At 41.6% G+C, this 26,060-nt stretch overlaps 1 protein-coding gene across 13 annotated transcripts in view; it reads right to left on the bottom strand.

Moving 5' to 3' along the window:
• BBX (BBX high mobility group box domain containing) overlaps nucleotides 1-26,060 on the bottom strand; it is a 189,098-nt gene that overhangs the window by 138,926 nt on the left and 24,112 nt on the right. For 4 of the 13 annotated variants that reach the window (XM_075908083.1, XM_075908117.1, XM_075908095.1 and 1 more), the window contains exon 3: nucleotides 12,506-12,599. The exons of the other annotated variants lie outside the window; for them this stretch is intronic. The gene's annotated coding sequence lies outside the window, so the exon portion shown is untranslated. The remainder of the gene's footprint in view (nucleotides 1-12,505; nucleotides 12,600-26,060) is intronic. 13 annotated transcript variants of the gene reach the window in all.

Below are 26,060 nucleotides of genomic sequence, written 5' to 3'. Positions count from 1 at the left end.
GTTTTTAGAATTTTGATTTTTTTGATATTTATAACTCTTGCCTGAGTAGCGTCCACACAAAACAATCTTAGTCCTTTAACCCTGCATCAGAATCCACAAGAGTGGACGCACATGTACCTGCATCAAGTCTCAGGGACAGCAGCAGGGCTCCATACAAGCCCAAGGAACTGTATTACTGGATCAGAGTACAGGATTTTGGCCTTTGGATGTAGTTGTGGGATCCAAATAGTTTAGCAACAAAAGGGACTAGAGAACGTATAGACCAATTTATGTTACCCCCACTGCTGAGTGTCTGAGTATCTTACACATATAAAAACAGTAGTGTTTAAGCTCGAAAGACAATAACGAGAACTTCCTAAAACCTTCAAGACACACAAACAACAAAATTTGTACTACTAAACTAAACCAAAAATCTTTTAATGCACTGGCCATACAAATAAATGTTGCACTATGCCCTGACATGATGTCACATTCTGGCAGATGACTAGAGGCAAGCACACACTTCTCCACTAAAACGGCCCTGCCATTAGTCAAAGGAACAAACTATAAAACCAAACCACTGGGCATAACTCTCATAATAGATCAAAGATGCATGCTTCCAACCAGGTCCTGAACCGCTAAGCACTTTACAATGTATTTCTGATCTTCAACTGGTAAAATAGAGTGCACTACCTTAAGTAGAAGGATGCCAGTTTACCTGAGCCAAGATTCTGGCCCCACACATTTAACCACTATGTTGAATCATGCTCTGAAGTAAAGGGACAGCTTGTTTGAAGCTCAGAGCTTATCTCATACATGGGCCCACTGCATTTATCACTAGCTGAAAAAATACATGTAATTTTCAAGTATGTTTTAGGACCCTTAAGTTTTTATTTTATTTAATTTTTCTCAGGAACTTTTCAGTGTTTATTACCACTACAAAAAATCAGGTGAAAATAATGCAAAAAAAAGACACAACTGTTATTTTTAATGGATAAATATTGGGGTTTATTAGGTTGATGTAAAGACAGAGGGGGATGTATTCAGTAGATTAATGCTTTGAACTCCATTCATCAATGTGATTTGCTTCAGAACTAAAATAGAATTCAAAACACAATGTCACCTCTGAATTTAGGAAAACAATCCACCTCTAACCCCCTACAAATAAAATGTTTCATTTGAATAAGCAGTTATTGTTGTAAACTTAGAACTGCAAGCCTATAAATATTTTCATTTAATAACTGGGCCACACCTTTTGAAGTGCATATACTCAATTTAATCATTTTCCCTGTTTTTGTTTTTAAAATGTTTTCCTTGTGTTACGATACGTATTCTGACAGAGATTTTCATTTTCTGTCTATTTTAGTGAGTCAAATCTTTAAACTGTTATTTGCTAATAGCTTGAAATGTGTAAGTGGTAGGCGTGAGATTCATCATTACATTCAGATTTGAATGCACTTCATAGCTTGTTTGTATGCCTATTTGTTTATTGTGTGTATCTTCTAGATTAGTACATAGCCTTACTACAACAGACAGCTTTGTATACACACACAGACTGATATAAAATTTTAACACAAATCTCATGCAATATATTGTATTTTCCTAATAAAAGTAGTTTTTAAAAATATATTTGAATGATACAAGAGTAAGGTGAAAAATCAGAAAAACCTGAATACCACCTTCTGTAAAAACCTGGGAATTTTCCAGTAAAAATGGGCATGAACTGAAACTGTAGAGGTTTAAGTATGTTACCTGAAGGTTACAAGGCAAGGAGGTGAGATAAGTCCTGCACTGGAGAACAAAGAACGTGGCCTACAGGGCAACAAAGATTACAGACTCACTACATGCCACAGCAGATACCTGTAAAACCAACAGTAATAACATCTCATAGGACCGCCCCACTGGCTACGTCTACACTGGCACCCTTTTCCGGAAATGCTTAAAATGGAACAGTTTTTCTGTTATAAGTATTTCCGGAAAAGTGCCTCTACATTGGCAGGATGCTTTTCCGGAAAAGCACTTTTTCCGGAAAAGCGTCCGTGCCAATATAGACGCGCTTTTCCACAAAAAAGCCCCGATCGTCATTTTCGCGATCGGGGCTTTTTTGCGGAAAAGACTACTGTGCTGTCTACACTGGTCCTTTTCCGGAACAGTTTTTCCGGAAAAGGACTTTTGTCCGAACGGGAGCAGCATAGTTTTTCCGGAAAAACAATGACGATTTTACATTAGATCATCATTGCTTTTCCGGAAAAGCAAGTGGCCAGTGTAGACAGCTCGCAGCTTATTCCGGAAAAGCGGCTGCTTTTCCAGAATAAGTGGCCCAGTGTAGACACAGCCACTGTTTATCATATCATAAGAGAATAGATATTAGGGATGTAAGAGTGTAATTAGTTAACCAATAAGCTAATGCTTATCTGTTACTGGTACCAGATACACTCTTCATATGGCTGCCGCTTACATGGTTAATAATTTTTTTACATCTTTACTTCCCACAGTAGACATACACTCCCCAGCGCAAGGTACACGTAACAAATCTTGTCCTTTCTCCAGGTGCTTCCTCTTTCTTACATACATCTTATCTGGACTAGTCTAAGACAGTTCAGCCCTTTGGAGGGTAGGGGAAAATACTTGCTGTAACAATGATTCAATTAAAAGGAGTGTCTCTTCTTCTACTTACGTTGAGGACACTGCAGACCAAATGTCTGCCTCCCACAGCAAACATACCTACACACTGAACAAGTGGGATAGAGAAGATAGATTCCCATGGAATCGCACATCTATTTGCATTCAGGGCGGAAGTACTCACCACTATACTTTGAGATCTCTTCAGGGAGGAATGAGCAAATCCGTGACTGACCTTCCTTTCCATTTAAAAAGGAGGTTTAAATCACATTAAATATCAAAACCAACATTAGCTGCTGCGTTATTTACTCGGATAGTGAATTATGTGTTGTCCTTGCATTTTCAGTGTGTCTCCTGACAATTTAAAAATGTCACCTTTAGATTTCAGAATCAGGACATTGAGGTGCACAGAGCTGCAGATACCCCCTAGATCTCTTCTTTTACACTCTATTCCAGTGTACATATTACCTTCACAGGGGTTGAATTAATGAACATTTAGATTCTGAAGCACCATTCTGCTGCAAGGAATGGATCTTGTGGTGGTGAATTCATAAGAGGTGAAGGACCATAACAACCAGCTCTCTCTGTGTACTACACACAATCCTGAAACTAGGCATATGGCTAAGGGACACACAAGAGATCAGGAAATGACAGGAAGAGGTTCAATAACACATTTGTAATAACCTTCCCCAACAATCGTAGCTGGGTGATAACTTGTTGGCTTCTTGAGTATTAAACTCATAACTATCTGTCCCCACATTTCATATTAGGTCAATATAAATCTGTCAATAGAACATACTTCAAATAAATGTAGTTCTACTTAGTGCCGATTTACAGTAATCAGACACAGCACAATTGCTATAGAAAATTCTCTGCAAACACGTTCCAATAAACATTAATCCTAACTTATAATGCTCCTGCAATTCCAATCAAAATTCCTATCTTACCACAAGTCTCATGTTCGCCATTTGAATTTATCATAACTTTTGTTTTCAAATTGAGAATGTCTCCAGAAGCATTCAGAACATTAAAAGTAAAAATTCTTCCACGACAGTTAAGGAAAACAAACTTTATCTAAACACTGTCCAAGGATTTAATTTTCCTCCAATTAGAGCACATATGAACCATTGCTCAAATAAAGCTAAAATTAATGAATGCAAAGTATGTTGTTGATATCTCTGTCTCTAGTCCCTTTAGGCAACATGGGGAGGACTTCATGACAGAAAACAGAATCTAAGCTACTAAGAAAAATAAACCAATAAAAATAACCCAGGTGTATTCAAATTTATCCTCTTGCTTCTAATATTCTTTACTCTTTTTTCTTCCTTATTGCATTGCTCAGTAGTCAATTACTTCTCAGCATCAAGATTTCTCCTTGCCACATTGTCCTCTGAATTTATTATGCTATTTTATATTTCATATTATAACTGCTGTGATTATTTCAGATTCTTTGTGACTTTCAATGTACCAACTTCATTACCTAACTCACTGAAAACTCTGATCTATGATCGATGTACAGGATTTCTTTCATACTTTATCTCTTGGTCTGTTAATTCCTTTCAGAGGACAGGAGATCTGCCTAGTGCAGAAAAGGGACATTGCTAGCCAGTGGTGATACTCACATTGAAGATTTCTTGTGGCTATTAATTACTTTAAAAGGGATCTGCAGTAGAAGAAAAAGATGAAATCCTGTTTACTTCAGAGGGGCCCAGATTTCATCCTTTTTAAAGGAAAGGGGCAGCAGTAAAGTATGGGACAAGGATGTTATATATTGACTAATTGGCTAATCGAATAGTTGATGCATTTTGCATCAACTTTTCGATTAGTCGATAGGACATCTCTGCCTTTGAATGTCGATAGGACATCTTCGCCTTTGAATGTAGCACTAGGGCTGTTGCTACACTCAAAGGCGCAAGTGCTGTATGGAGCTTGGAATCAGCGGGGAGTTCCCAGGGGCTCTGTACAGACCCCAACTCCATGCAGCACTGCTGCTTTGAAACACTGCGAGGAACCCGGCATCAGGTTCCTTGTGGCGTTTCAAAGCGGCAGCACTGCACGGAGCCCAGGGTCAGCAGGGGAATCCTCCACTCATCCCAGGCTCCATGTTGCGTTGCCGCTTTGAAACACTGCATGCAGCCTGGGGACACCTCAACTGGTCCCAGGCTGCGCGCGGCATTTCAAAGCGGCAGCGCTGTATGGAGCCCGGTGTCTGGCCCCAGGCTTCAAGTAGCGCTGCTGCTTTGAGGTACCCTTTCCTTTCCTCTCCTCCCTTCCCCCGCACTGCCTCTTTCTGATAGAGGAAGCAAAGGGGGGAGGGTAGCGACTAGTCGACTATCCCATAAGCATTTATTTGTCGGATAGTCGACTAGTCCTTCACATCCCTAGTGTGGGGTAGGACCAATGTGCTTTCTACAACAGTATGAACATATGGACTTTACTTATCTCTCTGAACAACTACTTACCTCTCTGAAGCAGGTAATATAGCTCCTCTTCTAAGGTTTTATTATAGCACTTAGCCACTCCACACTGTACGGGGGGGGGGGGGGAGGGAAGAGGGGAGGAGGGAGGGAAATCAGTCCTCTCTCAATCTCTGAACTGGAGAAGATAGCATTAAAAATAAAACTATCCTTGGATTAGGTTAAGTTAAAAAACTTCAGATTTTACTTAATGTACTTCTAATTCGGTGTCTCTAAGCCCATGGTGTCCAACCAGTTCTGAAGCAGCAGCCACGGATAGTGGCTACTGCTGTAGCAAACTAGCCACACTCAACCAACCAAACAGCTACGTTGTTCAAGCCAACTAGCCACACTCAATTGGCCAAATATCCACACATGGCTAGCGTGTTGGACACAGCAGCTGCAGGAAGTAAAAGTAAGGTTGCATGAGGGGCAATGTTTAACCAGTTAATCAACTAAGCCAGATCTGGGCTGAGGACTGCTCCAGCCCATTTGGCTCTGCTGTGTCCCAGCTCCTGCGTGGCTATCACTGGCTCCCAGCTCTCACCGCAGCAGCTCCTGCTTGCAGGGTGCCTAGGCCCACCGCAGACAGAGGCTGCTGTAGACCAGGGTAACCCTTGTCCGTGGCAAGCCCCCTGTAGGGAGGAAGCAGCCCCCATCTATAGCACGTGGGAATCTGCTTGAGCCCCCACCAGTTATTGGTCAACTAGAACTGGTTAGGGTCGCGTTTCCCAACCCCCTGGAGGGTCACGAACAACTTAGAGGGGGGTTGTGATATCACAAAGTTTGAGAACCCATGGGTTACGGTGATGCTTAATGGTTAACATTTCACATTCCTAGCTAAGAAAGTTAAATAATAAACTGGAATATCACCAAACACTTACGATTTACTTAGGACAGCTTATTATAGAAATCCAGCCTAATGAGCTCAGGCTAGTATTCACTTAACTACTGAAAGGAAGATGCCTTGTGTTTCTTGTATGTGTCCGCAGGAGAGAGGGGACAGAGTGCTAGATAAGTGGTATTTTTACATACTATTGTAAGATGGGGCTACTATAAGGTGGGTGCATAACTGGCTGGATAACCGTACTCAGCGAGTAGTTATTAATGGCTCACAGTCCTGCTAGAAAGGTATAACTAGTGGGGTTCTGCAGGGGTCTGTTTTTGGGACCGGCTCTGTTCAATATCTTCATCAACGATTTAGATATTGGCATAGAAAGTACACCTATTAAGTTTGCAGATGATACCAAGCTGCAACTGCTCTGGAGGATAGGGTCATAATTCAAAATGATCTGGACAAATTGGAGAAATAGTCTGAGGTAAACAGGATGAAGTTTAATAAAGACAAATGTAAAGTGCTCCACTTAGGAAGGAACAATCAGTTTCACACATACAGAATGGGAAGCGACTGTCTAGGAAGGAGTACAGCAGAAAGGGATCTAGGGGTTATAGTGGACCACAAGCTGAATATGAGTCAGCAGTGTGATGCTGTTGCAAAAAAAGCAAACATGATTCTGGGATGCATTAACAGGTGTGTTGTGAGCAAGACACAAGAAGTCATTCTTCCGCTCTACTCTGCGCTGGTTAGGCCTCGGAGTATTGTGTCCAGTTCTGGGCACCGCATTTCAAGAAAGATGTGGAGAAATTGGAGAGGGTCCAGAGAAGAGCAACAAGAATGATGAAAGGTCTAGAGAACATGACCTATGAAGAATTGGGTTTGTTTAGTTTAGAAGAGAGAAGACTGAGGGGGGACATGATAGCAGTTTTCAGGTATCTAAAGGGTGTCATAAGGAAGAGGGAGAAAACTTGTTCATCTTGGTCTCTGGGGATGGAACAAGAAGCAATGGGCTTAAACTGCAGCAAGGGAGGTTAGGTTGGACATTAGGAAAAAGTTCCTAACTGTCAGGGTGGTCAAACACTGGAATAAATTGCCCAGGGAGGTTGTGGAATCCCCATCTCTGGAGATACTTAAGAGTAGGTTAGATAAATGTCTATCAGGGATGGTCTAGACAGTATTTGGTCCTGCCATGAGGGACTGGACTCGATGACCTTTTGAGGTCCCTTCCAGTCCTAGTATTCTATGATTCTATGACTGTATTGTCTTAGTACAATCTTTCGTGCCACTACCTTGACTTCAGATAACTACATTCTTTCTATAAAATGTAGTCTGTAAATTCAGATCCCAATCCTGTCAATGATGATGCACACACTTAGCTTATGTGAGAATGTCCAGTGAAAAATCCAACTTAAGCAGACATCAACATTTGTAGCGTCGGGGCCTTATTTTCTACCTCTCCATTGACCTGACATCTCTATATAGTTTTAGCTTCACAACTACTACCATTTTAGTAGTGTCCTGTCATCTTCCTTCCTTACCACTTTCTTCTGAATATTAGTAAAAAACTCAGAGATGTTCTCACTATAAGTATTTTTATCTAGTGGTTACCACACTTGGGCCCAATGTTTTATAGCTGGGATTTTCAAGACAGACTAGGGATTTGGGCACCTAACTTTAAAATCAAACCTAAGTTCTTGGATATCCATAGTGATATTTACCGCATATAAAGTCCTCAGATATATCAGGCTACTCTGATTATCTCCACAACTAATATTAAAATATCAAAATAGCTTCTTTCTGCTATTATTAGAGCCATCTAAGTACTTGTCTACCTCTAGCTGCTTAATGTAAATTTTACCTTTGCCATTTGTTCCATGGCTATAAACTACTGAAACAATTAATTATGTATGCCTTTAAATCAAAGAATAGTTACTTCAAACACCATAAGTGTTTATATACTGTAATGGGCATGAACTAGCGCTACCGGAGCACACTGTACTAATAATGGTGTAGTACAACAATTGCTTGTTTCCTAATACTGCGTTTAATTAGTTTTAAGAACTAAGCCCTACCTTAGCAACTACCTAGATCTACAGAGTCTAAAACCTACTCACCGCTTAGCCTTTCAGTCACACACTTGTCACAGAAATGATTTGAGTGCAGCAGTCTGCAGATCTGGTTGCAATATTGGCACAATGTGATAACAAAACAAAATGATGATGATATTGCTTTCCTAGCTTGTCATGTTAGCTTGTCAGAAAAAGCCTATAGCTAGCCAAGAAACTGACTCCAGACTTATAAAAAATAATTCTTTCAGAGGAAGAGTATTAGCGTCTAGAGGAGAAGAGCTTTCTTGAAAAGCAGGAAGCTGATTTCAACAGCACCAAGAGCAGAATAGAAAGGAACAGAGCTAAAGAAAAGTGCAACAGAGACACGATTCGCTTATAGCTTTTTGTTGGTAATACAGTTGAATACCACTGCATTACTGAAATACCAGTATTACTGCTAACACAAACACCAATAAATTCCCTCCTACCACCACCAGTCCCTCTCATGTGCCACTCATGAAAGAATGAGCTTGAGAGCACTAGACAGGGCCATAGTACAGGTAACATATGCAAACTTCCTTCTGAAGTTCTATCAAGATACTTAAGTCCTGACCTGAAGCATCTCCTGCAGATCCCACACAAACCTGCCCATGCACCTCGGATTCGGCCCAACATGGTTCCTCTGTATACAGGCAGTCCCCGGGTTACATACAAGATAGGGACTGTAGGTTTGTTCTTAAGTTGAATCTGTATGTAAGTCGGAACTGGCATCCAGATTCAGCCGCTGCTGAAACTGATCAGTTTCAACAGCGGCTGAATCTGGACACCAGTTCCACTTACATACAGATTCAACTTAAGAACCCCAGGCGTCCCCAAGTCAGTGGCTGCTGAAACTGATCAGCAGCTGATTCCAGGAAGCCGGGGGCAGAGCAACTCGGGTGCTGCTGGGTTGGTCCAGTAGCGCGGCCGCTCCTCGGCGCTACTGGACCAACCCAGCAGCACCCCAGCTGCTCTGCCCCAGGCGTCCTGATTCAGCCGCTGCTGAAACTAATCAGCAGCGGCTGAATCGGGACTCCTGGGGCAGAGCAGCTGGGGTGCTGCCGGATTGGTCCAGTAGCGCCAAGGAGCGGTGCTGCGGGACCAACCGGCAGCGCCCCACCTGCTCTACCACAGGCCCCGGGCTTTGCTCCACGTCTCCCTGGTCTGCTGGGGGGGGGGCACTAGCTGCGTCCTCCCCCAGCAGACCAGGGAGACGCTGAGCAAAGCTGCGGAGGACCTGGGCCGGACCCGCGGCGCTTCCAGATCAGCTGCAGACCAGGGAGACGCTGAGCAAAGTGGCGGAGGACCCGGGGCCGGACCCGCGGCACTTCCAGATCAGCGCCGCGGGTCCGGCCCCGGGTCCTCCGTCGCTTTGCTCCCCGTCTCCCTGGTCTGCTGGCTCCCCCAGCAGACCAGGGGGCGGGGAGCAGCTTTTCTTGCCCCGGAGGAGGTGGGCGGCGGGACCAGGCGTCCCGCCGCTCCAGTCCTCCAGGGCGAGAAAATCCCCGTTTGTAAGTCGGGGTCCGCGTAACTCGGGGACTGCCCGTATAGGCTGCCTACTCAAACTATAACTATGCAGCATCAAACTTGTTTGCATTTGTAAACTAAAGTAAATCTGAAACCCAGTCTTCAATAATGGGTTGACTTACTTGCTTTCATAAGTATCCTGAATTCCTTTCTTGCACCAAAAAGAGATGAGCATACTTTCAATAACAGTATCAACGCTCATTGTACAGGAGTAATTTTAAATAAATTTTGTAGTTGAAAGGACAGAGGTTATTTACAGAATAATTTTGACCCGAAGAACTGAGAGTGCCTTTGAGGTGCAAATTCCAAAAGGACTTTATTAGCTGTTTTCTAATTGTAAGAAAATGCTGTCTTTGCGAATTGATTCATAGCAATAAGAATACAGATGTTAGTAATGTTGCTTATCACACTGTTGTAAGGCACTCAGTTACCACTGCAATGAGGGCAGTACAAAGATCTGCTGAAACAGAATGTTACAGCAACTAAATAGATTTCAGTTTGGAAAAATGCTGTTTGGAGCACATCTTTCAAATACGAAAGTCATTTAACAGAACTGTGAAGGAACTGCTAGACTGCATCAGACCAATGATTCTAGTCTTGTGCCCTATCTCTGACAATGGCTAGTATCAGATATTCTAAAGGAAAGAGTAGAAGTGCTACAATGGGAAACATCATGCCTACAAAAAAAAAATTCTTCCTAACATCAGGTAGTTAGGGGTTGGGTTATATGCTAAAATCACGAAAATAGATATCTCCTATATTTTCAAAAACTGAGCTAGTGTAATTGTGCAGGATGTTTTTATTCTATATACACCTAATTATTTAATGAATTCCAAGTGCTTTGCCTCAATCGTGTGGTTATGAGTTCCAGAGGTTAACAGTGCGCTTTGGGAGAAAACAGTTTACAAGTTAAAGTGTCACCATTTTAATTTCATTTGATGTTCTCCATCCTTGTATTAAGGCCAACAGGGGTCCCCAACTAATCTTCTGTATATGACACATTTTATAAACCTCTCATCTATATGGAAGTCTTTCTATGCCTCTAATCACTTTGGTGCTATGCTATCCTTAGGATAGGGAACATCCACTGCATGGAGCATTCAACATAGGAATCTACATATAGAATAAACTTGGATCTTGGATATGAGATAGGTGAGTTTGGATAATAGATAGGTATCCTGATGCCTAAAGTGAGACATTTTGTGCATGACCAGAGGCAGAAACTTAGGCACCAAAGGAATAAAAATGTAGGTGCTAAGTAAATTTAGGTATTTACAGGGTTTGAAAATGTTGTCCATGGAGGTGTAGACCATGCTGAGGGTAATCTTGCAGGATTACCACCATCAAATGGGATCAGTTAATGGTTATGGAATTATTTACTGTATAACAGGGGGAAAAAAGCACAGAATGTTCTGATGAGTATGTTGGCAAATCAATACCTGCCAGTTTGCATATTGCTTTCCTTCAAGTCATGTTTGAATTACTGTCTAAATTTCTAATTCACACCTTTTACAGTCTAATGGATATGATGTCCCATCATCAATAGTATTCTGACATTTTACAACTAGTTAACTAGAATTGTCCAAACTTATTTAACAGGGTTTCTAACTCCCCCCCAAGGTTAGTGACAGAGGGCGAATTAATTCACATTGTTTTAAGATTTGCTCCAACAGTGGAAGATGAACGAAGCAGAGGGCTCAGTGGATTTATGAGACGACTGTCAATCTGATGCTTTTTCCTAAGCTCTAAAATTACTTAGAAAGAAACCAAATAGGGAGGGAGCGGAGAGGAAAGAGAGAAGAGATGGAAAAAAAATATGAAGTGAAGAAATAACAGTTATAAAGAAAATAAGGTTGAAGGCATCTTTCACTGGATTCCTATGAACACTCAGAAAATATCACGTCTATCAGTTAACTGATCCAAACAATTCCTCACTGCCATATGACAACTCACCACTACTGAACCAGATTTGTAATGCTCGTCTACTCTTCAACAACATTGCCTCCTAAAATTTGCAAAATAAATAAATAAATAAATAAATAAATATGTATATATGTAAAGGTCAATAAATTATGATTTCTACTAATTCCACTTCCTACTTAATGGATCAGTTTCCAATACTTGTACTCACCAGTTTAAAAAAAAAATCCTGCTAGTTGATAATATAGTACAAACAGCCAATTCCAAAATACTTACAAAAAACATTTAATCAACACTCAGTGTTTCATAATATAACACAGATCATTCCTTTTGTGCATAAATATATTCTTCAATTCCCATAAGACCGTGGTCCCCAACACGGCGCCCGTGGGCGCCATGGCGCCCGCGGGGGCATTTGAATGCGCCCGCCAGGTGCTCGGGGCTGGCCTGGCCCCGGGCACATGGCGCAGCGCTTTCGGGGAGCGTCGGCCCCGGGCGCGCGGCGCTTGCGGGGGGGGGGAGCAGCACCGGCCCCGGGCGCGCGGCGCTTGCGGGGGGGCATCGGCCCCGGGCGCGTGGCTATGGGGGGGCCCCCGGCCCCGGGCAAGCAGCTATGGGGGGGGGCGCTCCCGGGCGCGCAAGTGTCCCCGCCCCCTGGCGCCCGACAACCTCAAAAGGTTGGGGACCACTGCCATAAGACTACCACACTGTAAGAACCTATAGAACAGACATAAATTATTGAACCTTGGCACGATGCATCTTTTGAGAGATTTACTTCATTTTTAGACAGAGCATGCAACACCATATCACCATTACAAAGTAACCCCAAAAGCGGCAAAACTATGAGGTCAGATGGGGATGAATGAAAAGAAAAAATACAAATAAATAAAACTAGGGGGCTGTACCCCCAACTCGGGGGGCGGGAGAAAGAGCAGGCAACCCCAGCTCACCCCCCGGCCATTGGGGAGGGCCGGGCTTCAGCTATGTCATTACAGGCCTACTTAGAGAGAGAGAGAGAGAGAGAGAGAGGTGTAAAAATATCAAAACCAAAAGCGTACCACATGCAGAGTTCCTACCTCCCCAAAATACTGTGCTAGGGTCTCCACTATTGGTCTTCATTCTGTGTGGAAGGCACTCAGATACTATGGTGATGGGCAGCACTGCAAAACCCTACAAGAGACAGATATTGGTAGATAACTATTTATTTTTACACTGGGTTTTAAGGTGCACAATATTTATATATATATAATTCTGTAATGCCATGGAGCATTAGCTGGACTCCATTAAAACACATCTTCAGCCTTAACTCGTTTATAAAATGAAGGATTTTTTTGTTTTCTTAGGAATAATGGGAGTGAATCCAAGATTGAAAAGCAAAATAGATTTTTTCAAAAGCTGCATTAATATATTCCTCTGTTCATTTTATAGCACTAACATTAGAGGCAATATGAACAAGGCATATCCTTTTGCTGCGTTACAGTGTGATATTCTCTTTTCTTTCAATGCTGTACTGTTAAAGTTGCAGCATTCAATAAATATTTGTTTTAAAAAGAGACAAACCTGCTGAGAGCAGTTGCAAAGAAATCCCTCTCATCCCACTAATTTGTATTAGGAAGGAAGATAGCAAGCATAAAGCTAAATGGGGAGCTAACAGATAAAACATCAAGCTCAATTAGAACCAGACACCATATATAACTATTTGTTTGACTAATTTCCTGTTCAAATATGTGTAACTGTTTTATTGAACTCTTGAATAACTGGGCCAAATAATGCAGTTTCTCTCAGGTGAAATTCCTCTAGCTTCAAATGCCATTGACTAAATCTTTGTACAACACTGGATTCCTGGGAAGTTTAACTTACAACATTAAAAAAGTTTTATTAAGCACACTAATACATATTATGGATGAGTTCTGAATACAGGCTATATACACTACAGTTTAAAAATGAACTGGTCAGTTTGTATATTGTAAAGCCTGAAACTGGTGGTTACCTGGCTGCTTATTATTAGGCAAAAATGAAGAGCAACACACAAGTGCAGAAGCTAAAGATAATTCAGTACCAGTGGTCTCCAATCTTTTTAAACACAAGATCACTTTTTGAATTTAAGTGCAATCCAAGCTCTACCTCAAACCCAAATATCCTTGCCCCACCTACTTAATGCTCCTTGCCCCCCCTGCTCATTCCGTCCTCCTTCCCTTCCTCATCCTCACTCACTTTCACCAGGCTGGGGCAGAGGGTTGGGGTGCAGGTTCTGGTCTTGGGTTAAGGGATTTAGAGTGTGAGGGGCTCTGAACTGGGCATGAGGCAAGCAGCGGGGTTGCAGGAGGGGGGTTCTAGGTACAGGCTCTGGGAAGGTATATGGATGCATGGGGGCTTAGAGTTAGGGCAGGGACTTGAGGTATAAGAGGCAGTTCATGACTTGGGTAGAGGGTCCAGATGTGGACTTGAGCTGGATGCTGCTTACCTCAAGTGGCTCCTGCTTGGTGGCACAGTGAGGCTAAGGTAGGCTCACCCCTGCTTTAGCTCTGCACCACTCCCAAAAGCAGCCAGCAAACTCCCTCCATCCTATACTCTGTTGTGCTCCCCTCCCCACTCTGTAGAGATAGGACACAGGGTGGGAGAAGGGGGCACCTTGATACCCTCCTTTGCCTCCCCTGCCCTGCACAGCAAGCAGGAGGCTCCTGGGAGAACAGCTCCAAGGCAAAGGGCAGGAGATGCCCAGCAGCAGGAGGAGGAACAGCTGAAGTTCCGGCACTTGATAGCCACCGGGCCAAACCAGTTAGGATCACCTGTCAAAGGCTCCAAAATCTACCAGTAGATCCCGATCTACTGGTTGATGACCACTGTTCTAAAACTCCATTTGAAGTCAGGGCTCCAGCGTACTTGCACATGGGTATTGTGCCTGTCAGAGGCTTGAAGAGTCACTTGTCTCTTGCTGCTTCAGGGGGTGAGTTAGTTTGTTACAGGAAAAAAACCAGCAAGCAAATGGTCTGGTAGCACTTTATAGACTAACAAAACATGTAGATGGTATCATGAGCTTTCGTGGGCACAACCCACTTCTTCAAGATGGTTATCTGAAGAAGTGAACTATGCCCACGAAAGCTCATGATACCATCTACATGTTTTGTTAGTCTATAAAGTGCTACCAGACCATTTGCTTGCTGGTTTTTTTACTTGTCTCTTGGTTATAGTTCAAGATTGTAGAGGCCTGTCTTGTTCCCATTGAAAGTCACAGGCCCCAATTCCGAGAAGTCCCTTTCTTGAAGTAAGTGCAAGAGTGAGAAGGCAGAAAAGAGGCAGTTGAGGCAAGGGTGGCTCTAAGAAATCTTTGTATTCCTCACATTTTGGGGAAAGCCAGAGGCTGCTCGGCCCCCAGTGTAAGTAAGAGCAGCCTCTATTGGAGTAGGCAGTGAAAGAGATCACCGGGAGGTGTCTGGAAGCATTGGAGGCCATAAACCTCATTGTGACAAATTTTACCTTGTATTTTTCACCACAAAAGTTCTTTCTAGAAGAGTTTAAAAAAGGCAGAGGAAATAAACTAAAGCTTCACTGGAATCCTGAGAGGGAAGAGTGTGTGTACATACATGAAGGATCCCAGAACACCCACACTTTAGGTCTGTATCTGTCCCTTAATTATTGCAACATTTCCCCTCTCCACTCCATGATGCTCCCCTCTCTTGCCCCTGAAGGACCATCCTACCACTGCCCAAGGCTATTCCTAGTTTGGCCTCCCTGGCATTATGTAAAATATTGATCACCCAACCCAGGCATCTCCAGTGTGTGTCTCAGCGTCAGTGGAAGCAGCTGCCTTTTGCTTTCAGTCTCACTGAGAACAGTGGAGAGACTTCGTGTTAAAGCTTACAAGAGCCAGCAGGGGGAGCAAGGAACTGATCACATGCTGCCTCTGCAACCAGAAAAGCCAAGCTAGAGCCCCTACTACCCAGAACAATGGCCAGGACCCGGAAAACACACCCTAGAACTAATGCCTGAAACAAGGAACAGTCCCAGCCAAACCTGTTGGCAGCTGTGACTGAAGTCAATACCAGTTTTACAGAAGTCTATGGAAGCACTGAGGATGAAGGCCTAAGTGACCACAAAAGAACCACATTCAGGAGCATTCTGTATGCAAATTGACCCATAGTATAGCTTCCTCCCACCCCCGTGAGGATCTCTTCTGCACATTTCATCCATCCAATAGTGTGTACATTTATGATGAATGATTTTTCTTTATAAAATAATGGATTAGCTTCAGCTAATTGCAATCTCACTTAATATTTTACCTTGATAAAAAAAATCTGCATACTGAAATTCTGCTCCCCTAAATAAATAGTTGTCTTACCTGCTCATTATGAAGTCCATTTGTATATGAAAACATAATGCAGTAAGCTGATGTGAATCACTGGCTTTTGTAAATCCCTTTCTCTCTAAGGCTACTAAAAGATTTACCCGGCGTTGCTCGGGTCCTTAACTCAAATGCATTTTGTTTTTCTTCATTTAAATCATTGTTCTGAGAATGAAGATGCAGGCAGCCCTTGAGAGAAAGGACAACCCCAGCCCTCTCTCACTGCAACAGCTTGGGGCCAGGTGAGAAGCACCTGTCCATGGCCACTGCAGCAGGCACAGCCAGGGAGGAGGGGTGAATGTCCTCTGGCTGGGGGACGGACAGACAGACAGACACACACACAAACAAACTCTCTGAAATATACACTAGATAGCTGTCCCTTTCTCCGTCCCTGCCCACTGCTGATAGGGCTGCTAGATACTTTCACAAAAAATACCAAACATGGTGGGAAAAAATAGGTTGAGCAAAAAAACAGCCATAAAACCCCCACAGTCACTGCGCCTTTAAATCCCCATGCTCCTCGCTCCCCCCAACCCTGCCAGACATGGCAGGGGAACAATGTACCAAGCAGCCTTCCTTCTGAGAAAAACATATCCAGTATTTTCTGATTATTTTTTTTTTTACCAGACAGAGGCCACAAATACCAGACTGTCCAGGCCAATACCGGACACCTGGCAACCGTAGCTGAAGGCCCAATGGGATTACAGCTGTCCGAGTCCCCGTCTGAGACCCCTGGCTGCCCCTCTGATCACTCTGCAATATAGTTCTCTCCTACCTGATTCCTCTTTCCATTTTATAAGAAACAACCAAATTCCATGCACATCCTATTCTGGCACAACCAAACCCTGACCTTGCTTTAAGCTATGATAAGACGAAGCTGCATACCACATTTGGTAATCTTAACTCTTAACATTTAGAAGGAGTTCTTGAACAAACAGTCTCACAGAGACAGATGCACATTACTAAAATATATAGTAAACGATTTATATGATGTTTGTAAGCACGGGGCCTAAAACTGATTTATTCACCTTTTCTAATCAATCAAAAATTGACATAGTTTTTTTCGTGTGTGTGTGTGTAAAAATGTATATAGCATAAAAGTACAAGGGAGATTACCAATATTCACCCTTTCCTAAAAACAATGGATCACTTATATCCTTGAGAAAATCTCTCTTGTGGTAATTGAAGCCAATGACTTAGAAGTAATATGCATACTGCTAAGTGTTAAAGATATAAATGCAGCATACTTTTTTGCAAGGAAAATCAACTCAAAGGAATATTGGTAGATACAAACTGAGTATAAACCATGTCTGTAATGTAGTTAAGCAAGAATTTGTAGAAGAAGGGGGCCATGACTGTTATTCAAATGTGTCTACACAGGATCCAGCCACTGTCTAAATATTAACTCACAAACGTGAACTGTATAAATAAACTCTCCATTTCTGCAGAACGTAATTTTTATAGTTCTAAATTGTCACTTCTTCCTATACAAAGAGGCAACATACTGTTCTACCTTACCATTACACTGTTTCTCAACCAGTGATATGAGTACTCTTAGGGGTAATGAAGAGATGTCTGGGGGATACTTCAACAACTGAAATTTGGAAAAAACAGAATTTTTCTTTTAAATGTTATAGTGCTTTATTATTTTTGTATTATTTACACTCAAAAGTTTAATCGCCTGCAAGGCTACGGTTTAAGCTGTTTAAACAAATGTGTTGCAATAGTAGAAAATTATTTTGTGTCCGAAAACTCTAGGTACTGGGGGGTACTTTTTTTTAAAAGGGGTACTTAATAAAAAAAAGGACACTAGAATGGTTTTGAAGTGACAGGCGTTCCAATTCTAGCTCTTCCTCAGATGTTCTATAATAACTAGTGACTCAGTTCTCCTCTTTGTCTAAGACTTGGTCTATTCTTAATCAGATTAAGCTAGCTAAAGGCTTGTCTACACTTAAAACACTATGGGCATATTTAAACTACATTCCTCTTTCAAAAGAAGAATGTAAATCAGGCAAATTGACAGTGCAAATAAAGCGCGGATTTAAATAGCCTGTGCTTCATTTGCATCTGAGCACTTTCTCTGTTCTTTCGGGAAAAAAACCCTTTTTCAAAAGAACCCATACTCCTGAAAAAATTAGTAGGGGTTCTTTCGAAAAAGTTTATTTTTTTTTTGAAAGAACCGTGTCTAGACTGCGCTTTCACTTTCAAAAGAGCCTTTTTCAAAAAAGCACTCAGATGCAAATATGCAAATGAAGCACTGGACATTTAAATCTGCGCTTCATTTGCATTTTCGATCTGCCTAATTTACATTCCTCTTTCGAAAGAGGAATGTAGTTTTGCCCTACAGCTGCACTGCTGTAGTACTCAGTGTAGATACTACCTATGTGGACAGAAGACATTCTTTTGACAGTGTATGTAATCCACCTCCCCAAAAAGCAGAAGCAAAATTGTCAGAATTCTTCCATTGATCTAGTGCAGTCTTCACAGGGACTTAAATTGGCTTAACGCCACCACTCAGTGGGGTGAATTTTTCACAACCCTGACCAATGTAATTAAACCACCCTAATTGTCTAGTGAAAACCTGCCCAAATCATTTAGGGCTGTGAAAAAAAAGTTAACCTAGCTCCCAGTGTAGTGGATTGATGCCACTAGGTTAATGTGAGAATTCTTGAATACTGACTTATCACTCTGACCAAAAGGGACAACCGTGTTATTAGAGAAGCACAGGGGTACAAAGTCATACAGAAAGCCCCTTCACACACACCTGCAGAAGTGGGGAAGGTAGAGAAATTACTGGTAGTCAGTCTCCTGCTCTCCCTGGACCCCACAGATGTGCCATGTAGTTTTTTTACTCCATTGTATTTTGGATGGAACGTGTGATAAAACAGGAGTATAGCTGCTCCAGGTTGCCCATAGTGAAAAACACAACCTGTCTCTTCTATGTACAACCACATGTTGTAACTAACATGAGGGGATTTGAGTCCTGTGATGTTTTTGTTAGGTTTCATTATTTATTTGTTTGTTTGTTTCTCCTAAAGCAGTCCTGTTATTATAAATTTAATCTTTTGACTCTGGTATGGATGTGGGTTATGAACTTCAGCTACTTAATTTGCAGACCATTGCACTATTTCAACCACAAAGACATAATAACCCCTGTCTATAGGCACTTACTTAAACCTTCAACACACTAAAATGATGTATTGATTTAAAAAATTATATCATAATATTTTCTCTAGAAGAGATTATTTAGAAAAAAATATTTCTGTACTAGGCTGCATATACATAGATTTCTATGGGATTATGACTGGGTAAGGATCTATTCAAAGCATTAGTCACATGTAACATTCACAACTTGCTGGACAACTGATGCCACTTAAATATCCCTTAATTCTCTCCAAAACTATTGAAAAGACAAGCTTTGTCTGTTTAGCAATACTGTAGATTATACTACCTCCTAAATATTAAATCGATTGACGCTCTATAAATACCTTAGATAGATATCAAGAACTTGTCCTCAGTGGTGACTTATTTCATTATTTCCACTAGTATTTTTCCCATCCCTAAGAAGACCATACATAAAAATTAAGTTGATAATTCTTCTACTTGAGCACAACTACAAAGAACTGCATATAAGAAAAAGCCCAACTGAAAACCTCACAGAGCTCAATTTTCATGTGAAGACAATTTAATGTTAAAATAAATTCTGAGTGCAAAATTATTATTTCCAATTCCTGAGTGCTAAAAGGAAATACATAAACTGAATCATCTTTGGCATCCTGGTCAGCTTGGAGAAAGTGTGTCTTGGTGTGTGAAAACATTATGTCTAGTTTTATGGATGGCTAAATCCAAGCTATGCTGTGTTTGAATTGGATGGCTTGGGATGGTTAGGGTTGGTAAGAGTGCAGAACCTTTAATTTTTAGTCAAGACCCTGCGTGCTATACAAACCATAAGACCTAAATCCTGATACAAGCAAGAAACATGAAGAATGCATTTGACCCAGCCGGTTAAACAGCCAGTAGGTATGCCTGGCTGGACAGACTTCTCTATTATGTTAGGCATTTACTAGAGGCCTCTTCTTATTCCAGTAGGTGGTCCTGCAAGGTACAAAAGCCTTGACTTCACAGTGAAGTCAGTGAGAGCTAGAAGTGCTGAGTATCTCATTGAAACATGCCCTAGAAGATGAGTTGGCCTTAGCTGCCCCTTCAATAACTGGAACCACCAGCATGGCTGAGAGTTTGAAGTCATGGTCTGGAGCCTGCAATAGGGAAGGTAAATACAGCTCTGGAGATGGGTATCTGCACTGGGCAAGAGGGCCCTACTAGTGCTTTCAGCAAAGTGGGAATTATACAGCAGTGTCACTAATCACAAAATTACTCAGCAATCTATGCATGCCTTCGGTTTCACTGTAATGCATTCTAAATGCATTGCATACCCCGTTATATGCTGTACTTTGAAAGGCCTCTCTTGGACCAGAGAACATGAGGCTGTGCACATTGCAGCGTCTTTCTGCACTGAGGCTGCAATCAAATAAATACAAGTCTCTGTGCTACTCCACAGGGCGCTGGTACAGTCACAACAAACTTTTTGTGAACAAAAAATTTTCCTTGAAACTAAAGATGATTGACAATAGAAGCTCTTCTTGTAACCCAATCCTTCCAAGTTTGCATTTTCATTAAACCACAATAAGCAATCAAATCCTCGCTTAATTTTTCAGGCCCATAGCACTTCTATCAATCAGAAACCTCCCTTGAACTAGTGTAAAGTCTCTTTTGTGTTCAAATTATGGATGTAAGAGTGTAGCCATTAAAAAAAAAATCCATAAAGCATCAGTTTATTGGTTCCATTGTGGTTAAACTCTTTTGCCCTGAAGGTGCACTCAGGCACCTGGTGAGCGCTGGCTCCCAACTGCTAGCTCTGCTCCTGGAGAGCTGACTGCACCCTGTACTGTGGGCTCTGTAATATCAAATCTCATAATGCAGGGCAGCAGCCATCTCCTTGGGAGCCAGGAGCCAATGTGCATAAGCCAGCTCCTGGCATGCACCAGCTCTGGCCCCGTTTCCAGGGAGTCAGCTGTGCTGCAGACTCTGCAATATAAGTGTTATACTGCAGAGCCTGTAGGAGGCACTCCTCCAATAACCTCTCCTCCCCAGCCCCACCTGACCAAAAACGGTTATCTATGTAACTACTGTACTAAGATTTTTAGCGGTTATTTTTAAAACATTTTTTACATTTTAGTTCTAACCACATCTAATTTCTGCTAGATTCTGAATATGCCAGGGGAAGGACAGCTCTGCTAATCACTTCCCCATCAAGACCAGGACCTCTTTTGGTATAAAAGTTTTTGATACAAATTATGATGCCTCTGAAATTGGCACATGTGCGTACTTATGCAATCTGTAAAGTAAAGCATCAAATGTGTTTACTGCGAGCTCTGCTCTGCATATTCCAGAGCATGTATTATTTAAATATTTAGGGTGGGGTTTTCAAAGTAGTCTAGATTATCTAATACCCAGTTCTCATTGGTTTTTAATAGGAATTGGGCATCTAAGAACTTTGGGTGACCTGGAAAATCTCAGCCATGGCAAATGAAACCAATATACCTATGTTCATTTTAGTGTGCAATGAAGTATGAGCATGATTGTCAATGCAGCTAGAATATCATGTTTTTCTATGAAAAGAAATGAGGAAAAAAAGAACACATCATGCATCTATAGTCTTGTCATAGTTTTACATCGCTTGTGAACCAGATTTCTTGAAATCTGTCTGCAGGCTAATATATATTTCACTCTGTCATACTCATTAATGGCTAAGTCTTTGCTTAGTTGGGAGTGGGAAAGAAGAATGAGAGAATAAATATAACATTAAAACAACCTCATCTAGACACAGAACATAAAAAACACTAAGCACTTAAACAGCTTAATTACTGGAAATCACCATGTGTCACACTTAAAAGAAAAAAAGTTGAATTTGATCACTTAAAAAAAAAAAAGTAGTCATCTCTAGGCTAAGAGCAAACCTTGAAAATTAAACCCAAAGCGTCAGTTTTCTAAGGAATTCATATGCACAATACAGAGGCTTGAAAAAGGACATATCCCCTCTAACTTCTGGTAGCATAGCATTCTGAAGGGATTGAACCCCAGATGAGTGTGCTTGCTACTACAGCATGATTTGTCTCTCCTCTGGAAAGCAAGCTGTATGAGTATGCACCTAACTCAGCTGAGCATCCTGGTGAGGCAAATGTGAATGGAATGTAAATTTCCTTAATCGACTAAGGGGTCCATCTCCATCAACATAGTGGGAAGGGATCAACATGATTTCATAGCTCAGCATGGAAGAATTCATGCCAAGACATTAAATGAAATTATTACAGATATTAACAACATTGTGGTTACTTTCATAGCCTTTTTTCTTTCTATGTACAGTGTTATAGGATGGGTGGAAAGAGGGAAGAACACTCAAACTTCACACAGCAGTAAAAGTTATTTCTATTCCTAAGATACAACTCTTGCTTCAAGTCACTGTATTTTTTCCAACCTTGTTCAACCCACAACCTGGCAGTCTAATGGGTTGAATAAGGATCCTGAAATCCTTCTGCACAAACAGGATTGTGTTCAACCTTTCAGAAATACCTGGCTGCTACAATGAAACTCAGCAGAATTTCTTCTAACCTTTCTACTTACTCCTTTCCCCAAAATGTATTCACTTTTCCCCTTGCCATTGTCCCCAAGGTGGCCTCTCAGGATAAAAATGAAACTCTGCCATGGGTATACAAAAAGAAAAATCATCAGGAAAAGTATTCTCCAACTTTAAGTGATTCCAATCAACAGCAAGTCTCAAGAATTGTGGCCTGCTCAGGACCCGTCACAATTTTTCCTGTACTCAGTATGTTGTCACTTTTATAGTTAAAAGTCATGAGATTTGGAGGTAAACCTGAGAAATCAGTCTCAGACCAAAGGCATGAGTTTAAGCAGCTATGCCTACAAATTCAGTGATCTTTTGGAATCATGTATTTGGTGAAAGAAGCTGGGTAATTAATAACCTCTAGTCTGCATAGTATTTCTATCCTCAGGTCACAAAGTGGTTAACAAAGAAGGATTGGATGAGAAAACAGAAGCACAGTGAAAAAAGTAACTTTACCAAGGTGATCCAGCAGGCCAGTGGCATAGTTGGAAAGAAAAATGAGGTGTCTTGCATGACTGTCTAGGGCCTAATCCTCTATCCTATACTGCCTTCCTAATAGGTACGTTCATGCCTTCCAAATATCCTCAAATCCCCATCATGCAGCTTTGATTCTTCATGGTCTTTTGGAGAGTTTTATTTAAAAAAAAAATGTAGTAGAGAATGTCTTCTCTTCTCCACCTAGTCCTTCTGCCCTGGCTCGTGTCTGCATTCATGCTCAATTTTCCCAAGGTGAGTTTTCTCTGGATGAATGTGCAGGTTACTCACACTCTCTGCCAGTTTCTCAAACTTTGGATCTCACTCTCTGCCATTTAGCAGCTTTATAAAGTCAAGTTTCTACGGTGATGTTGCTCGCTCACTCTCTCTCTCACATCAGTATACTAGTGGTTAGGCTGCTTTCCTGATTCAGTCCAAAGTCTGTGCAACACCAACATAAATTAATTTTTCTTTTAATATAGGTTCTTATACCACATTCTTCTTCATAGTATCAGAACGCCTTCTAGTAGTGGACTAAGCAATGTGATTTACATCTGACATGTCTGTTATTATTATTCGTATTATATGCACTTGCAGCCTAAGTTCATGGCCAAAATCCCTGTTATCCAGACCTAAACACTGTACAAGCACCAAACAAAAAGATGGCCCTCCCATTTTCTACCCAGTGTGTGCAGTGGAGTATGCTGTTGAAGTAGGGAGGGATTTTGGTTTGTGTTGTTTAGCTCAATTTCTTCTGAGTTAATTTTTTTTAACTTCTGCAGTCACATCTACACAGTTCCCATTAGTTACATGAGGAGTTGAGTACATGGACCAATGGGGGAAAATTGTTCTTTTGTGTATGTCTGTGATCTAAAATAGTTAGCTCCTGCCACCTTGTGGGGTTTTGTGGGTCTCTCAAGAAGCTTGCTGTTGCTGCTGCAGCAGCAAAGGCAGATCAGTTTAAGTGAATAAATAATTATGAATGCCCCTTCTTGTATTTTACAGTAGCCAAGATTAAAACAGGGAAAGCGTGGGGAACAAGGGCAGAGTTATTTTGAATGTTTCCTGGTTTACTAATTCCAGCTTTGTGTGTGACAATAAACTGCTGATTTATTGTTCACATGGATTGTGTTTTTAATACAGGTTGAACCTCTCTAGTCTGGCACTCTCTGGCCCAGCAACATGCATGGTCTGGCATGATTTTAATTAGCCGGCATCCACTTATCGTTGCAAAAAAGTCTAAAATTAATAAAAAATACAGTCAGGTCAAACACTACAGTCACCACCCAATGTAAATTCCACATCTCTGAAATAAAACCCACACAGAAATTCCATAAATTTAGGTGGGAAATCCTGATGACTACTGTTCTTGGCAATCAGAAATATTTACGGACTCCAACAGCACATTAAGCCCCAGTCCTGCAATGATTTTTGTGCATGTGCTTGACTAGTGTGAGCAGCCCCACTGACATCAAATCACTGATGACATTTGTCAAGTTCTCTCAGAAGTTGCGTTCTCCTTGCCACGACTGCAGCGTTGACTTCATGTGAACCTTTCATCGGCCTGGCTGACTTTCTACTTCATAGCCCTTCTCCCACTGGACAGATTTATTCCACTTGTGTACGCTACAGAAGGCTGAGGAGGATGTAGCTGAGGCAAGCTGGTAATTGATCATTTTGTTCCAGATTCTAACAAGCACTTGGTGCAGTCACTCACACTTGTGTTTGTGGGGGTAAAGTGAACGTAAACGGTACCCCATCAGAATGCTAGCTTTCCAAACCCATTTAGCACAGGTGCCAATGACCACACAAGCGGCAAACAATGAAAAACCAGGTGCAGGGTTTTCTTTGAATATCTGGTTGCTAGGTCCCCGCTTATATTTAAATAAAACCTGTGCTACTCCAATCCTCAGAGAGAATAGAGGAAAGTGGAATATAGACAAATCCATAATCTAAACAACAACCTAAATGATACTGTCCTCTTTTAGGCTTGGCAGAAGCAAATGATTTGTGAAAAAGGCAGAGGTTTAGCAATGTGAGAAGACTTAGGAACCAATTCTCCCCTTACACCAAGGTAAATAAGGAAGTATTTATCACTGAGTTGAGAGAAGTTACACTGCCATATATTCAAGATGAAGCAGACCCTCTTGGGCGAATTTAACTCCTCTGGACTCTCTTTAGGTGCAGAGCAGGCTTTTGATAGGTGTTTGATAGCCTATTAATGAGACTTAGCAAATATTTGGTAAAGGCTTTAGTATCCTAACTCATTCCAAAGCAAGAATGACAGATCTTCACACCTTTTTCCAGAGAGGAAAACATGGCAGGAACGACGGCTTTCATTCATACTCAAAGTATTAAAAAAACCACACACTTGTTTTTTAACATCTAATAGAGCAGACTGAAGCAACCATGATATCTCGGTCAATTGGAATGGAACAAAGTGTTATTATCCACCTATGACAAAGCAACTGTTCTCTATCAGCATTCATTTTATCACTCCCCTTTCTTCATTGGGAGAACTTTCATGAATCATGGACTCCCCTAACCACTATGCAAGCGGGTTTTCTCTTTTTCTAACCATCGCATCCCTTTACATTTTAAAAGGCCCAATGCAATAGCCACAGAACTAAACCTAATGTCAAAGACCAATCGGAAAGCGAGGGGAAGCAAGCACTATCTAGCAGTGAAACCACAAGGAGAATTTAACAATTCCTTCCCTTGTTTTGGCTGCTGGGGAAGTCATGGGTGGTTGGATTCCTACCAAGGCATTACCTATCCCTACACTCAGCTAGAGTGCTGTATTTTTAAAAATATTTACCTGAAGGAATAAGGTAACATATCTAAACCTCTCACAGCTGAAAAGGAAAAACTGAAGTGACTAGGAACACTGGACTGGACCAGAGCACGGCCCATTCATCCCAGTATGTGTCTCCAGCAGTAGCCTGCATTAGGTGCCTCAGAAAAAGGTGCAAGAATCCAGCACCAAGCATCTCCCTGCCTGGATACTGCAAAGCTAGATTGGCTCTCCTCTACCCTACCTTCTCCCAGTCTTTGAGAGTCTTCCTCCCAGGGAATAAATCCAGTGACTGCCTCCACTACTGACCACAGCTTTCCCAAGCAGCAGCAGACAGAA

Source organism: Pelodiscus sinensis, chromosome 1 (assembly GCF_049634645.1).
Source record: "Pelodiscus sinensis isolate JC-2024 chromosome 1, ASM4963464v1, whole genome shotgun sequence".
NCBI classification, from domain to species: domain Eukaryota; kingdom Metazoa; phylum Chordata; order Testudines; family Trionychidae; genus Pelodiscus; species Pelodiscus sinensis.
Note: the sequence above shows the minus strand (reverse complement) of the source record. Positions and strands in the feature narration are given on the sequence as shown.